The sequence below is a fragment of the Suricata suricatta genome, chromosome 1 (assembly GCF_006229205.1).
Source record: "Suricata suricatta isolate VVHF042 chromosome 1, meerkat_22Aug2017_6uvM2_HiC, whole genome shotgun sequence".
Classification (NCBI taxonomy): Eukaryota; Metazoa; Chordata; class Mammalia; order Carnivora; family Herpestidae; genus Suricata; species Suricata suricatta.
In genome coordinates, this window is record NC_043700.1 from 188,968,626 (window position 1) to 188,983,823 (window position 15,198).

Consider the following 15,198-nt stretch of genomic DNA (forward strand, 5'->3'; position numbering starts at 1 on the left):
ATCCTGAGGCTGGGGGCTGAGCACCTGGGGACTGGGCACCTGGGGGGTGGGGGCTGAATATCTGGGGGCTGGGGACTGGGGGCTGGGCATCTGGGGGCTAGGGGCAGGGGGCTGGAGGTAGGGGGCAGGAGACCGGGGGGCTGGGCATCCTGGGACTGGGAACTGGGCACCTGGGGGCTGGGCATCTTGGGGCAAGGGGACAGAGACTGGGGGCTGGAGGCTGGGCACCTGGGGTTTGGGGGCTGGGGATCCTGGGGCTGGAGGCAGGGGTCCGGCCCTAGCGGGCAGGCGTGAAGGAGTTGTATAAGCCTGTGCAAGTCCACCCTGCTCTCTGACCCTCTGTTTCCCCAGGAAAATGGGCGAGTGGACAAGGCTCCCCCTGACCCTGTGGCTCAACGGTGGTGGATGTTTCCTGATGCAGAGTAGGAATCAAGGCCCCGGGGAGGACACGCTGGTACTTCCCAGGTCAGTCAGGCCTGTCTTCCTTGGGCCATTTGAGTCACAGATTTGTGGATCTGCAGTCTGGGAAGACGGCCTGAGGGTTGCCTTGCCCAACTTCAGATGCAGAAATGCACCCTCCTTTCTTCCTGAGAGTTGACCTCTTGTCTCTTCTTGACCCCTCCTGGGGCGGGGGGCTCACCCCATGCCCAGATCAGTCCGTTTCTCTGCTGGACAACTCTGATGGGGATCGTCCTACAGAACAAGCGGAACTCTGCTCCCTGCAACTTCTATTTCTGCCTCTTAATTTTATATTTTGGCAGCAGCCAGAGCAAAGCTCATAATCACTCCGGCCCAAAAATGGCAGTGAGGCACATAGCGTATTTTGTTCTGATTCTTCCCATTTTGGGGGTGGAGCATCCCCAGACCCTACATCGGATCCTCCTGGCAGCTGAAAATTTGGTATCTATCAAAAGGCCCTTCCTCTGGGCTGGGGTGCATGCTGGGACATGTGCTCTAGCTGTATCCAGTGGGTATCACCTCCCTCGTTCTGGCCACTCTACCCCTGTTGATGTGGCCCATGGTGGTGCCAGTTTTCAAAGCAGTGCCATTCAAGGCATTTACACTGATATTGGTGAAGCCTTCTGGATTATTTTCTAAGTGAGAATAAAACAGGTTTCCGTGGGCTTCAGTCGTATTAGTGGCCAACAATCCAAAAAGCTTTGGCGAAATGTTGGTGAAAAAAAGTCATCTGGGGACATGGCGGCGGGGGTGGGGGGTAGCTCCTCTGTCCAGATCATCCAGCTCATCTTGTCCTATGAGATCCAGGAATCATCCCCGCCCCGTCAACTGCCCCTCTAGCAACTGATCCTTCCCTCCCGTACTCTCCAGCGCCCCCTACCGCCGTCTGGGGGGGCATCTTGCTTCCAGTACTGTCTCCACCCCACTCTCCACATGGCATCCAGAGTGAACTTTCTAGAACACAAGTGTGGTCAGATGCCTCTTGTAATGCGATTTACATACAATATAAAATATATATACTTAGTCTTCGTCCCTGTTTCTGGTGCAGAGCTCCTAAAACTCTTAATTTCTTAAGGACGGGGCTGGCTGCTGGTGGAAACCGCCTTGGATAGGAGAGTTGAGGGTTGGACCTTTCAGCCCCACCCCCTACAGCCCGCAGGGAGGGGAGAGGGCTGCAGATTGTGTGCCACGGCCAAGGGTCAAGGATCTGATCAACCATTCCTCTGTAAGGAAGCCTCCACAAACCCCCAAAAAGTTGGGGTTCCAGAGCTCCCACGCTGGCGAACACGTGGGGGTTCTGGGGGAGGGGCGTCTTGCGGGGGGAGGGGGAGCTCCTGCCCACCCCGCCTTTCCCTGCGTGTCTCCTTCATCTGGCTGTTCTGAGTTCTACCCTTTTGTAACAAAGCAGTAATCTCGTGAGCAGATCGGTCCTGTGTTCAGTGAGCTGTTCTAGCGAATTAACCGAACTCAGGGAGAAGGTCGTAGGAACCACTGATTTGTAGCTAGTCAGTCAGCAATGCAGGTGACAACCTGGCCTTGCAACTGGCATTGGAACTGGGGACAGTCTCTGATCTTACCCTGTTGGTCTGACGCTGGGTCCAGGTAGGTGGTGTCAGAACTGAGTTGGGTCGCAGGGCGCCCAGCTGGGCTGAGTATGGCTGGTGATGTGCAGGGGAAAGTCAGTATATTGGCACCTGGTGTCAGATTTCAAACTCTCCCTTGACCCCACCCATGAGACCTGTGGATTAGGCCTGTTCTCTATTTTTTAAGTTTATTTATTTATTTTGAGAGAGAGAGAGAGAGAGAGAGAGAGAGAGAGAGAATCCCAAGCAGGCTCAACATGGAATCCAACTCGGAGCTCAGTCTCACAAACTATGAGATCATGACCTGAGCTGAAACCAAGAGTCAGACAGTTAAAGGGCTGAGCCCCCTCCGAGGTGCCCCAGGCCTGTTCTCTTTAATGCCGCCGTTGAAGCCCTTCACCAAGTGGCCTGACCACCCTCCTCCTTCCTCTCGGGCCCCCAGAGCCCACCCTCTCTGCCCAGGCACCCCCGTGCTACCTCTGTTCCCCGTGCACCTGAGTTCCCCTTCTGTGGCTCCTGCACTTGCCGCGCCCTGCACCCGCAGACCTACCTCACCTGATTCCTGCTTATTTCCAACCCTACTTCCTGTGTCCGCCACCTCCTCAGGCGCCCTCCTGACATCAGAGCACCAAGACAGGCACCCCTGTGCCCCACAGTGGTCAGGACACCCCTCCCTCTGAGTCTTTTCACTTTCTGTGCTACGAACAACAATAGTAGGAGCTCACACCTGCCCTGCTCCCCGACTAGCTAATGTGATTATACCCAGCAAAACTCTGATGCCTCATTTGTTTATTCATTCGCCAAATATTTATAGAACGCCTGCAATGAGTTCATGTGGCAATAGATTCTGGGGACACAGCAGGGGGCAAAGCGGACAAAACCCCTGTCTCTGTGGCGCTGACCCTCGCGTGGGGGGTGCAGACATCCAGTGAAGCGAATCTGTAAAATACACCCCATAATAGCAATAGGCGTGGCGGAGCAGACACGAGTCCAGACAGGGAGCCGGGTGTGGGGATGAGCCCCAAAATGACACTGAGGGGCGACATGGCGGCATGGAGTGTCCCAAGCCATGGACGTGGGCTATATGGTCAGAGCAGAGTGGGTGGTGGGAGAGAGGTGAGCCGGGAGCTCCCAGACGAGGTAGCCCAGATCCTGTAGGATTTGGGGGGCCATGGAGGGGACTTTGGCTTTTACTCTGAGTGGCATGAAAAATCAGTCAAGACAGTGAGCAGCACACTGATAAGATCAGATTACCTCTCTGGCTGCTATGTCCCAAAGGGACAGAGTTGGAGGTGGAGTGGGGGTGGGTCAAAGGAGGGAGCAGACGGACCAGAGAGGCATGTTAGTGTTGCGGTGTAGGGTGGCAGTGGTTGGGAGGGTGACAAGGGGCTGTATTCAGGATATAGGTGTGTTGTCATGACAATGGCCTTCACTTAGGAGGGTGTTTTATTTGATGTTTTATTTTTAGATCAATTTTAATGATGAAGAAAAGGAGGCAGAAATGTTAAGAAATGTGCCCAAGGTCCTATAGCTAAAGTGCTCATGTGTGGTGCCCAGAGATCCTGCCCATCTGTCCCCTTCAGGCACGAGATTCCTGGGGCGGGGGCTGTCTGACCCATGGCTGTGTCTCACCCTGAGAACACGGGGTCCCATGCGCGCTGCGGGAACTCAGAGCGTTAAACTGAATTTTTTTTGCATCTCTCCCTCAGCCACCGTTCATTCTGCCCAGTGGCCACTGGAGGGCAGCAGTGCTTTTCCCTTCTCACGAAGTTTCCAGGCGCTGCTTGGACAGCCATCCACCCAGTCTGGTCCCCACGTTGGGAGGTAGTGACCCAACTGATGACGACTCCCCTTGCCCAAGCCGGAGGCAATGAGCACACTTGAGGACCCCAAAGGAGATTGGCTGGACCAGCGAGACCCGCATCAGGGGCCCTCCCTGAGGCCCCTCATCCTCTATCTGAGTGATGCCAAGACTTGCCCAGGCCAGCTGGTGATCGGGACCAGAATGACTGCCCGGTTCTCTGTGACCTGCTCCGGCCCCTCTTGAGGTGACCCCGTCCCGCGGCCCCAGGAGCTCCGGTCAGCCTGGCCCTGGGATGCGTGGTTGGGGGTCGTGCAGCTGTATGCGGTCACATGGGGGTCCCCGAGGAGGCCCCTGTGGCTGTGAGTGGGACTCCAGGGCTGGGGGCGCAGCCAGGGATGAGCCCCGAGGGCGCAGCCTGCTGGCTAGGCGCTGCTCTGTGTTACTCTGTCCACAGGCGGGAGCCGGCAAACACCATTGCTTCTCCCTCCAGTTGTTGGCGGCGTTAATGAGGCTGGATTGCCTCTTCAGCATCCTCGTGCCACTGCAACTTGACCTTTGAGAACCCCCATCGCTTTAGAGAGGCGCCCGGAAAGGTCACCTTGAGGCCCGCTTCCCAAACCCCCGCATGCATGTTTGCTCGGCCAGCCCCAGAGCCTTGCTTACACCCGTAAGTCTGTTTATAACTAATTACATGCGGCAGCGCCTGCCCGGGCAGCCCAGCCCAGCCCGCCTCCAGGGCTCCGGCTTTCCCCTGACTGGTCAGCACGTCCAGGCTAAGCTTCTGGCCTTTTCCATGCAGCGTCCGCTCTCCCAGACTCATTTCAGCAGGCGACGCCTGGGCCCCTGTCCTGCTCTCCGGCCTCACCTCCAGCTTATTCAAGGCAGGGGCTGACTTTCACCGAAGGGTCACCGATTATGGATGTTGCTGCGCGTGCCGGCTTCTTTTCCAGCTCTTCCCCATGCAATCACTCATTCACATAACTCTCAGCACAACCCTATTCAGTAGGGACTATTGTGAACCCCATCTGACAGTTGTGGAGACTGAGGCCGGGAGATGCTTGTAAGGGAAAAAATTAAGGTGTGAACCCAGGAGTCTGGCTCCAGAGGGTACCTTCTCAACCTGTGAGTGGTAGGCAGTCCTGCAGGAAGCCATCCGGTAGTGTTCTGGGGGGGTGAAGGGGTGGGTCCTGCCGCCTCTGGCTGCTCCCCCCGCCTCCCTCCTCCCTCCAGATCGATCTTGTCTTTGGCCCTTGCACCTGACCATCCGCTTCCTTTGGAGACCCTCTACTCTAAGGGTCTCCCTCTCTCTGATCTCAGGGCCCCTTGCTGACGAGGAAATTCTGTTTGCACCCAGGCTTGTCCACCGTGGGAAGAAGAAAGGTCTTCATCACTGCTCTGGCTGTCTGTCTGCACTGCTTCGCTCCTGCCCGCGGGCGGGCCTTCCCCCTGCCTCCCCAAAGCTGTCCCCTGCCTTTTTGTCCCCCTGTCCCTGCGTGATCCTGGAGCACGGTCCTGGATTCCTCCTATTTGCTCTTCCCTGCGGGAAGCAGAGAGCCGTGGGGGAGGGCGTTGTTCAGTGTCTCCAGGCCCCCTGCTGTCCGCCCCCAGCCCAGGAGTGGTCCTGTTTAACCGTGTCACTTCCTGAACGGAGCACAGCAGGACTCATTGTCCACAGTGCCCGACAACGTGCGTGCTGGGGGTGACGACCATGATTCTGGGGCAGGTGCGGAGGGCCGCCCCCCACCTCCGGCTGGAGGGGTTGCTCGGCCACTCGCACGTCCAGGAAGCTCCTTGGCCTTCTGAGGCTCCCTTTTGTCTCTGTAGGAGGCGAGCAATCCGCTTTGCTCTGAATACAACTCGGGGTGTTTGAGACACAAAACGGACCTGGGCGTGTGGACCGCGGAGCGTCAGAGGGCACATTGGAGGGGGGACTCCCAGGGCCGAGGGGGACTCTCCGTCCTGGGTTTCCGAGGGCTGCAAGGCCGATCAGCGGGAAGGGAGGGCACATTGTGGTGGGCGGCTCCGGGGGCCTGTGATGGTCAGGAGTGCCGCGTGCCTGGGGGCCATGACCCTGGCGGTGACTCCCCCCTTTCGGGTCACCCTTGTGGCCCCTGTGGTTCCCGAGAAATTTTCCAGCATCAAAACCACTCATCGGGATTGTCTCCGCGTAACCGTCTGCCTTCGGGAGAACGGGTCCCTGCGTCTGACGTCACTGTAAGGATTCCTTCGCTGTCCCCTCACTGTGGAGCAAAACGACAGCGCTTATTCCTTACAGAATACGTTGTGGGTGCACGTGAAGTTCAGCACCTTCCTTGTGACCTCGAACAAGGGAGGAGGAGGTTGGGGAGGGTCAAAGAGCAGGTGGGAAGGAGACGGGCGAGTCTTGAGACCCAGGGCACTTAGAGCAGCCAGGGGGGAGGGGCCTAGGAACGCGGGCTTGGGAGCGAAGGGCCGACTCCTCTGGTGGTAACATCCTCCCAGCAGGGGGTGGAAGATGCCCAATGAGGGAACACACGGAAGGGAAACTGTGTGGAACAGAAGGTGCAAATCCCCAGAGGGACGTTTGGAGTGTGTCACACCAGCAAGGATGTCAGGAACATTGCGTCGGGGCCAAGACCTTCCATCTTTATTGCTTTTCCTTTTCTCTGGGAGCAGGTAGGAGGGCCAGGCGGAGGCGCTGTAGGGACGTCACATAACGTCCTCCAATCTTCTTCCCGGTCCTGGATCCGCATGCAGGCCCTGCGGGGTGCTGACACCTGCCCCCACCCCGCAATGGCTGGCCTGCGCTGAGGTTGGGGGAGGGGTACGCGGGCTTTGCAGATTCTGCACCTGAGCAGCCCCACAGCCGCAGCCAGTCTCTTCTCTGAGCCCCCGCCTTGCGGAGCATCCTGCAAGGCGGGAAAAGCCCCCCCCCCTCCACCAAAGAACACCGGGCTCAGGGTCTGGAACCCCGGGTTTGAGTTCCAGTCTTGCACTCCTTGGCTGGGTGACCTTCGGCAAATTGCCAAACCTCTCTGAGCATCCCTTTGTCCACAAAGCTCTCTCTGACTCTGTGTTAAATCGGAAAGTTCAGCTCTTCTCTTTGCGGGGAGAAACGGTAATGTTAGAAAGTGGGGAAATGGTGATAACTGAACAATCGTGACATCGTTTACCGGAGGGTGATTTCAGTCATTCTGATGGTTAAGGTGGTTATTTTAGCCTCATTTTTTTTTTTTTTTTTTTTTTTACCTTTTAATGTTTGTTTATTTTTGGGAGAGACAGAGACAGAGCATGAGCTGGGAAGGGGCAGAGAAAGAGGGAGACACAGAACCCAAAGCAGGCTCCAGGCTCTGAGCATCATAACAGAGCCCGATGCGGGGCTGGAACTCACGCACTGTGAGATCATGACCTGAGCCGACAGCGGACGCTTAACCGGCTGAGCCCCCCAGGCGCCCCTGTTGTAGCGTTTTAAATCCTGGAGTATTTGAAACACACTGGAAACAGAGAATGATCCGCACCGTGGACCCACCACCCAGATCCAGTCAATGTGAACATTTTGTCAGGCACTCAAGTTTTAAAAATATCAGACGTTACCGGGGCACCTGCGTGGCGCAGTTGGTTGAGCGTCTGACTTCGGCTCAGGATCTCGAGGTCTGTGAGGTCCAGCCCCGCATCGCGGGGCGGGGCTGCTGTCAGCGCAGAGCCCGCGTCAGACCCTCTGTCCTCTCTTCCTTAGTCCCTGGAAGCCACATTTTCACAGATGTGATGGATTTCCAGCCCGTCTTCTTAAGCTTCTGAGGAGTATATACAAATCCCCGAAGGGACATTTGCCTTCTTATCGGACAGCAGTTTCCGCGGTCGGTGCACGTCAAGCGCTGGGCATCTGCTCCGTCACTTTTCCGGGAGGGCAATGTTTCACAGAATGCGAACGTCAGAACTTAATCATTTCTTTCCGAGAAGACCGTCCGGATGTTTCTCTTTCTTTTTTCCGTCATAGCTACGACGAGGCAGTAATGGACGTCCTGGCTTCATCTCCTTGTGAGAGATCGCCTGACATACTCACCCAGAAATGGTACCAATTATTATGAAATTGCTCTCTAAAACCGTTGCATCAGCGTCCGGGGCCCCAAGCAGGGGCAGGAGGAACTCCTGTACCTTCTTACCCACGCCAGCGGCTGGCGTGATGAGACTTCATCTTCCTCCTGTTCGGTGGGTGTAACATTGTAGCCCCTCGTCGTTTTATGTGTCTCTCTGGCGGCTAGACACGCTCCGCACCCTTCCATAGGGTGAAACAGCCCTTGTGATGTTCTCTTCCTGGTCACGCAGTCGAGTTCTGTCCGTTTCTCTCTGGCTTTGTCACGGATACACAGGCGTGGGACTGGAACGGTGTGTCAGTGAACACATCATGCTTCCCGTCTACGGGGGTGTATTTTTAGGTTTGTTTCTTGTGTCTGTTAAAGCCTTACGCCGTGTTCACTCACGTTTTTTCTTTATCTGAGGCACTCTTCGGGTCTTGTTTCAGAATCCTTTCCTCATCTTCACAACCCAAAGACGTTCTGCCAAATGGCCTCTATTTGAGAATATCGCTTTACTTATTAAGTCTGTCAACCGTCTCAAAAGTATTTTTGAAGATGAGATATAAGGAGGAGATCAAATTTCCATTTTTTTCTAAGTGGATAGTGGGTCATTCTGGAACCTTTGACCATGTTGTCTATTACTTTCCCACTGATTGGTTGTGGGTTCTCAGCAGTTTATCACATTTCCCTGCATTTGTTTTTTGGGTTCTCTGTTCTGTTCCACTGGTTATTTATTTATTTTTGTGTCTTCATCAGTACCCCAGCACATTAATTTCTGTGACTTCCTGACAAGTCTTGATACCTTCTGGAGAAATGTCTCTGCCACTCCAGCCTTCTTTTCCACCGTTCATCGACCTTTTATATTTTTCCATACATTTTAGGTTCATCATATCAAGAGTCATCCTGTCGGGATGTTCGCTGGTTGTAACCAACTTATGTTAATTTAAGATTTGTAGCTTATCTCTATTTACATAAGGTATTCTTTTTTGTTATTTGGTCAGGTGTATAATTTTGTCTATGATATTACAAACTCTTTTCTTTTTAAATTTTTTTATGGTCCACAGGTCTTATTTTTTAAATGTTCTTAAAAGTGTATTTATTTATTTTGAGAGAGACAGAAACAGTACAAACGGGGGAGGAGCAGAGGGAGAGGGAGAGAGAGAATCCCAAGCAGGTTTTGCACTGTCACCACAGAGCCCGGTGTGGGGCTCGAACCCACAAAGCCGGGAGATCGTGACCTGAGCCAAAGCAAAGGCGGATGCTTAACCAACTGAGCCACCCAGGTGTCTCTTATTGTTTTATATACCTCTCATGCCCTGAACTCCCAGGGAAGGGGCTCCAGCAGCCCACGCTACTTTCCATGGCTCTCTAGAATCGTGCCTCTCTGGGTGGGGCAGGCTGGCCTCCCGGTGAACCCAAGTACCTTGGTCTTTAGCATTTTTCTTTTTCTGATCATTGTCCTTCACATGCTTCGGAAGCAGTCCGGGCTCCTAGGGCTCACTGTGCCCCATACACACATTAATTGTCTTGCCAAGAATCGTGCCCTTAACTTGTCTGTTTGCCACGCCAACAGCACGCGGGTGCTGCTCAGGCTCTTCCGGTATTGATGTGGCATTTGTGGGCCATTCTGGGTGGGACAGTGTCCGTTCCCTGCACGTGCACAGTATCACCTTCCTTGGAGATTTGTGTGAATGGGGCCAAAGGTTGGGCGCCGTGTTTCCTAAAAGACCCAGTGGCTCCGCAGAGTCCCTCTCGGCTTCCATGGGAGGGTCATCTGGGGAGTTTCTATATATGGCTTCTTAATTTATAGCTTATGCTGCTATTGTTAGTGAGGTTGATCTGTTTTTAAATGTTTATTTATTTTTGAGAGAGAGAGAAAGAACGTGAGCAGGAGAGGGGCAGAGAGAGGGAGACAGAGAATCTGAAGCAGGCTCCAGGCTCTGAGCTGTCAGCACGGAGCCCAACGCGGGGCCCGAACCCACGAACCGTGAGATCATGACCTGAGCCGAAGCCGGACGCTCAACCGACTGAGCCACCCAGGCTCCTAAATGAGGTTGATTTTTAAATTGTACTTTCCAATTATTTTTAGGTGTTTTATGTGAATGCTATTTATTTTTATTCGTTATTCATTATTGACAAAGTTGTGTGTGTGTGTGTGTGTGTGTGTGTGCAGATGGTGGAAATATCGCCCCGCTGGGAACCCACCGCTGAGTTGAAGGAAAAGCACACGATTCAAAGTCCTCTCTCTCGTCCTTGTCCCTCCATCCCCTCCTCCGCTCCTCGGGGGGATTAGCTCCTGTCCTGAACTGAGTTTTAAACAGTCGTTTGAAATTCTCTAAAACTCTATCCCCTACGCTGCTATCTCACAAAACATCCTTTACATTTTGCCCGTTTTCGTTCTTGGCATAATGGAATCCTACCACGTGTCTTCTTCTGCTCCTCAATGCCGTGCACCCTGGATCAGCCGTGTAATTACACGCCATTGTAATATATTAATTGTCATTATCATTTAGGGCCCCGACCGCTGACACTGATGGACTTCCACATTGCTTCCAGTCATTGGCTATTGTAAATATCCTGTCATGAACATCTTTACACCTACTTGTTGGGGTACATGTGCAAGAGTAGCTCTAGGATATAGTCTAAGGTTGGAAGGGCTGGGTCATAGGTCATCTATGTCTTCAAATGTACGAGGTGACGCCAGATCATTTTTCCAGGTACCCCCTCCCGTGAGCACTGTGTCAGGTGCTTTGTGTCCTCGTCAGGGCTGGATATTGTCAGATTCCAAAATTTTAGGCATGTTTGTGGGTTTAAACGGTAGTTAATTGAAGCTTTGCTTCTAAATCTATAAATGGAGACAAATTATCTTCATTCACCCCTTCACCCATGTTGGCGTAAGGACTGAAATGAAGCAAGGGAAAAACAGACACAAGAATATTTTGTAAGTTGCAAGGTTCTCCACGTGCTTAAGACGTTATGAACTACAGTGAACTGAAAGCATCTTGGAGCATCAATGGACAGTGTCAGAAACCATTCCAGACCCTTCCCTCTAGGCTGAGTGGTTCCCAAACTCAGAATGTCTGTAGCACAGGAGCCAGAGGAAACTCCACGCTGTGTGAGCCGCGGTGGTCTGTGCCCATCTGCTGGGTTGATGCTGGAGCCCTGGGGTCAAGACAAAGGGAATGAGAAGGCAGTAACTGCAGAGTGGGTCCCCTCTGTCTGTCTGGCAGCCAGAAAATTCTTGAAAAATAAGTAGGGCTGCATTGTAGGAACTCGACTGCGAACGTTTGAGAAACATATATCCGCTATCCCTTTGCTATGAAGGGATGACTGTGGACTTGACTGTTTTCTGCATAATTGTGCTCTATTTTTCTATTTTTTCCTTCTCCTCCAGCACTTCATCAATTTCAGGGCAGTCTCTTCCTCTGTCCTGTGATCTATACACCAGACCTGAAATCTACAGACCCGAATGTTCTGCAAATGCAGGAGACGATTTCACATTATTAGCACTTTTGCAAATCAGGAAGGCTTAGACTACAGGATTTTCGCTAATAATTCTGTTGGTTTAAATCGCCCCTGGGTGTGAAGGCACAGGGCTGAGTCAGCAGGCCAAGTGCTCCAGGACATCCGAAACCCATGATTAAGCTTTGAGGTGTTCTCAGGAAGAAGAGATAAGGGTGTTGTTGAGGTGTCTCTGCTCCTGGCTGAGGTCCAGACAGTCATGTTTTATAAAGAGCTCAGTCAGAGCACCGTGAGAAGAAACACCTGTTCAATACAGGTCTGTGTGAGTCTGTGTGAGAGAGTGTTACCAAGATTAACATTTTTTAATGTTTATTTATTTATGACAGAGACAGAGCATGAGCAAGGGGAGGGGCAGAGAGAGAAGGAGACACAGAATCCAAAGCAGGCTCCAGGCTCTGAGCTGTGAGGACCGAACCCCATGAGGGGCTCGAACCCACGAACCACGAGATCATGACCTGAACCAAAATTGGACGCTTAACCGACTGAGCCACCCCCATGTCCCGAGAGTTACCGCGATTTTGATGTTGACCAAACCAGTAAGAATCGGCAATTCCTGAAAACAGGAACGAGGCATCTGAGGCCATAAACACAGGGGTGTGTGTAAATAGCGTGTATTTCATGAAGACAGAGTGGACCCCAGCCACTTGGAATCACAAGATCTCCACCTCCCTTGGCCTCCCAGGGAGCAGTTTCCAGTATCCATGACCATGCAAACTACAGTTACAGAACATCTACGAAGTGTCAGACACAGTGCTAGAGGCAGGGGCAAAATGTGGCCCAGAGCGGCATGGTCCCTGCCTTCCTGGAGCTTAAACTCTAGCGGGGGAGACCCAGAAGGGATGTGGGCAACCCCGTGAGCCTGGATCGAGTCCCGCAGGACCCCAGGTGCTCTGTGAGACTCACAGCAGAGGGGGTGGGGGGTGGGCAAGGCTTTGCACACCCAAGTGAGAGGTTCAACTTTCCTTCGGAGTGGGAAGTGTTAAAAAGAAAACCACAGGCCCAAAATAGCATCACTTGGGCCAGGCTAAGTCACTAAACCGGGGCTTAATGCCTGACCTCATTGCCTACCACCCTCCCCCGGAAATGCGGGTCTTTACCTGTCAGTCAGGAATTTTCCGCTGAGCGCAGTGAGGTAATCCCTCACACAGGCCTTCTTCATCCCCCCAAGAGAGAGGAGGCAGGCTGCACGTCAAACCCCTGTCCTTCCCCCTAAGGGGGTGGGTGTGGACGGAGATCTTGTCTGAAACAATCTTTCCCCCTCTTCTCCTAATGATGGCCTTGCCTGGCCCTCCTTCCTATAAAGAACTTCCGATTTGTACAGAACCTCAGGGCTCCCACCGACTTGCTACCTGGGGTGCCGTCTGGTTCATGAGCTGCTGAATAATGCAGATTAGTTCTTCAACATGACTCCCTTGGAGGCGCCTGGGTGGCTCAGTTGGTTAAGCTTCCGGCTTCAGCTCAGCCCTTTGTAGGTTCGAGTCCCACGTTGGGCTCTGTGCCGACAGCTCAGAGCCTGGCAGCTGCCTCTGATTCTGTGTCTCCCTCTCTCTCTGTCCTTCCCCTGTTCTCTCTCTCTGCCTCTGTCTCAAAAATAAATTAACATTAAAAGTGTTTTTAATTAAAAAGAACAAAATTACTCTGTTGAATTTTGTTTTTTAACAGAATCCATAGGACACTCTCAACAGGGGAAGGACACAACCTAATTGATGTTTCAGGCAGATTTTTTGGCTGCTATATGGCAATAGGATGGTAGGGGCAAGACTGAAAGCTGGGAGTCTGGTGAGGGGGCGGGTGAGGTCACTGCTCCAGGTAGGGGCTCTGATGACCTTGGCCCAGGGCATCGGGAGCAGTTACGGAGACTAGAAAGCAAGTTCACTGGACATAGTCAGGCTTCTCCAGTACATAGAGGGTTTTTATTTTAACATGTATTTATTTTTGAGAGAGAGAGAGAGAGCAAGCACGGAGGAGCAGAGAGGGAGACACAGAATCCGAAGCAGGCTCCAGGCTCCATGCTGTGAGCACAGAGCCCAATGTGGGGCTCGAACCCACAAACCACAGGATCATGACCTAAGCCAAAGTTGGATGCTTAATGGACTGAGCCACCCAAGAGCCCCTATAAAGAGTTTTATCACTGGGAATTGGCTCACAGGGTGATTGGGACCGAGGGTCTCCTGGTCTGCTGTCTACAAGCTGGAGACCCTGGGAAGCTGCTGGTGTAGTTCTAGACTGAGTCCAGAGGACTGGAACGGGAGTCAATGTCATGAGTCCCGGTCCGAGAGCAGGGCACGGCTGACGTCCCGGCGCGGTCAGACGGAGAGAACGGAAGTTGTGCCAGAATTCGGTTGAATTGTCAGAGAATTGCTTCTTGGTGTGAACTCCCCCCACGACACACATACACATGGGAATTGGGTGTGGAAACATGCCCGCTCAAGTTTTTGGTGGAAACAAATGGTGTAGGACGGGACCATTTATGGAGACAAGAAAGGCCAACGGACGAGGAGAACAGAACGAGAGCTGACACGCTAATTCTGGGACACTCAGAAGACTTCAGATAACAGAGCAGTAGGGAAATTCGTCCTAGCCTCCAGGGGACGTCTGAGCAGAGGGTTTGGGGGCCGGAAACATGGTAACAAAGAGACAGGAGCAGGTGAGATCCTGGGAAGAAGTGCAGAGAGGGGTGCTGGCCCAGCACAAAACACGGGGCGCACCAGCTTCAGAGGTGGGACGCAGGAGGAGGGGAAGGAGACAGTCACCCAGAGGAAGGTGTGAAGCCAGGACAGCGTGCCGTGCATCAGTCCAGACGGACTCAGAGACCAATTAAGGTGAGACAGAACCGGACCCCTCACACCTGTCAGAGTGGCTGAAATCGCCAACACAGGAAACAACAGGTGTTGGCGAGGATGCGGAGAGAGGGGAGCCCTGGGGCACTGTGGGTGGGAATGCGAACCGGTGCAGCTGCTCCGGAGAACCGTATGGGGGCTTCTCAAAAAGTTGAAAAGAGAATTACCCTACAATCCAGGAACTACTGGCTTCTTACCCAAAGAATACAAAAGTCCTAATTCAAAGGGACGCATGCACCCCAATGTTTACAGCAGCCCTATGGACAATAACCAAACTATGGAAACGGCTCATGTGCCCAACAACGGATGAAGGGATAAAGAGAATGTGGTATATAAATGCAATAGTGTATTGCTCAGCCATAAATGAGATGAAATCTTGTCATTACCATGACGTGGATGGAGCTGGGAGTATTATGCTAAGCAAAATAAATCAGAGAAAGGCAAATATATGATTTCACTCATACATGGAATTTAAGAAACAGAACAAAACAAGCCTGGTAGGAAAGAGAGAAAGGTGCAAACTGAGACACAGACTCTTAACCCCAGAGAAGAAACTGATGGTCGCCGGGGGGCGGGGCTGGGGGGATGGTTGAGACAGATGACGGGCTCTGGGTGACGTTTGGAAGGGTTGAATCGTTGTATTGTATGCCTGAAACTAATATCACGCTGTATGTTAACTAACTGGATTTTTACGTTTATTTTGAGAGAGAGAGAGAGAGAGAGAGAGAGAGAGAGCTAGCAGGGGTGGTGCAGAGAGAAGCAGAATCCGAAGCAGGCTCCAGGCTCCGAGCTGTCAGCACAGAGTCCAACACGGGGCTTGAACCCACGAACCGTGAGATCGTGACCTGAGCCGAAGCTGAACACTGAACCAACTGAGCCACCCAGGCCCCCCAAGGCCACTTCTGTTTTCATGGGCCAGCCTGGAGGAAGAAGCT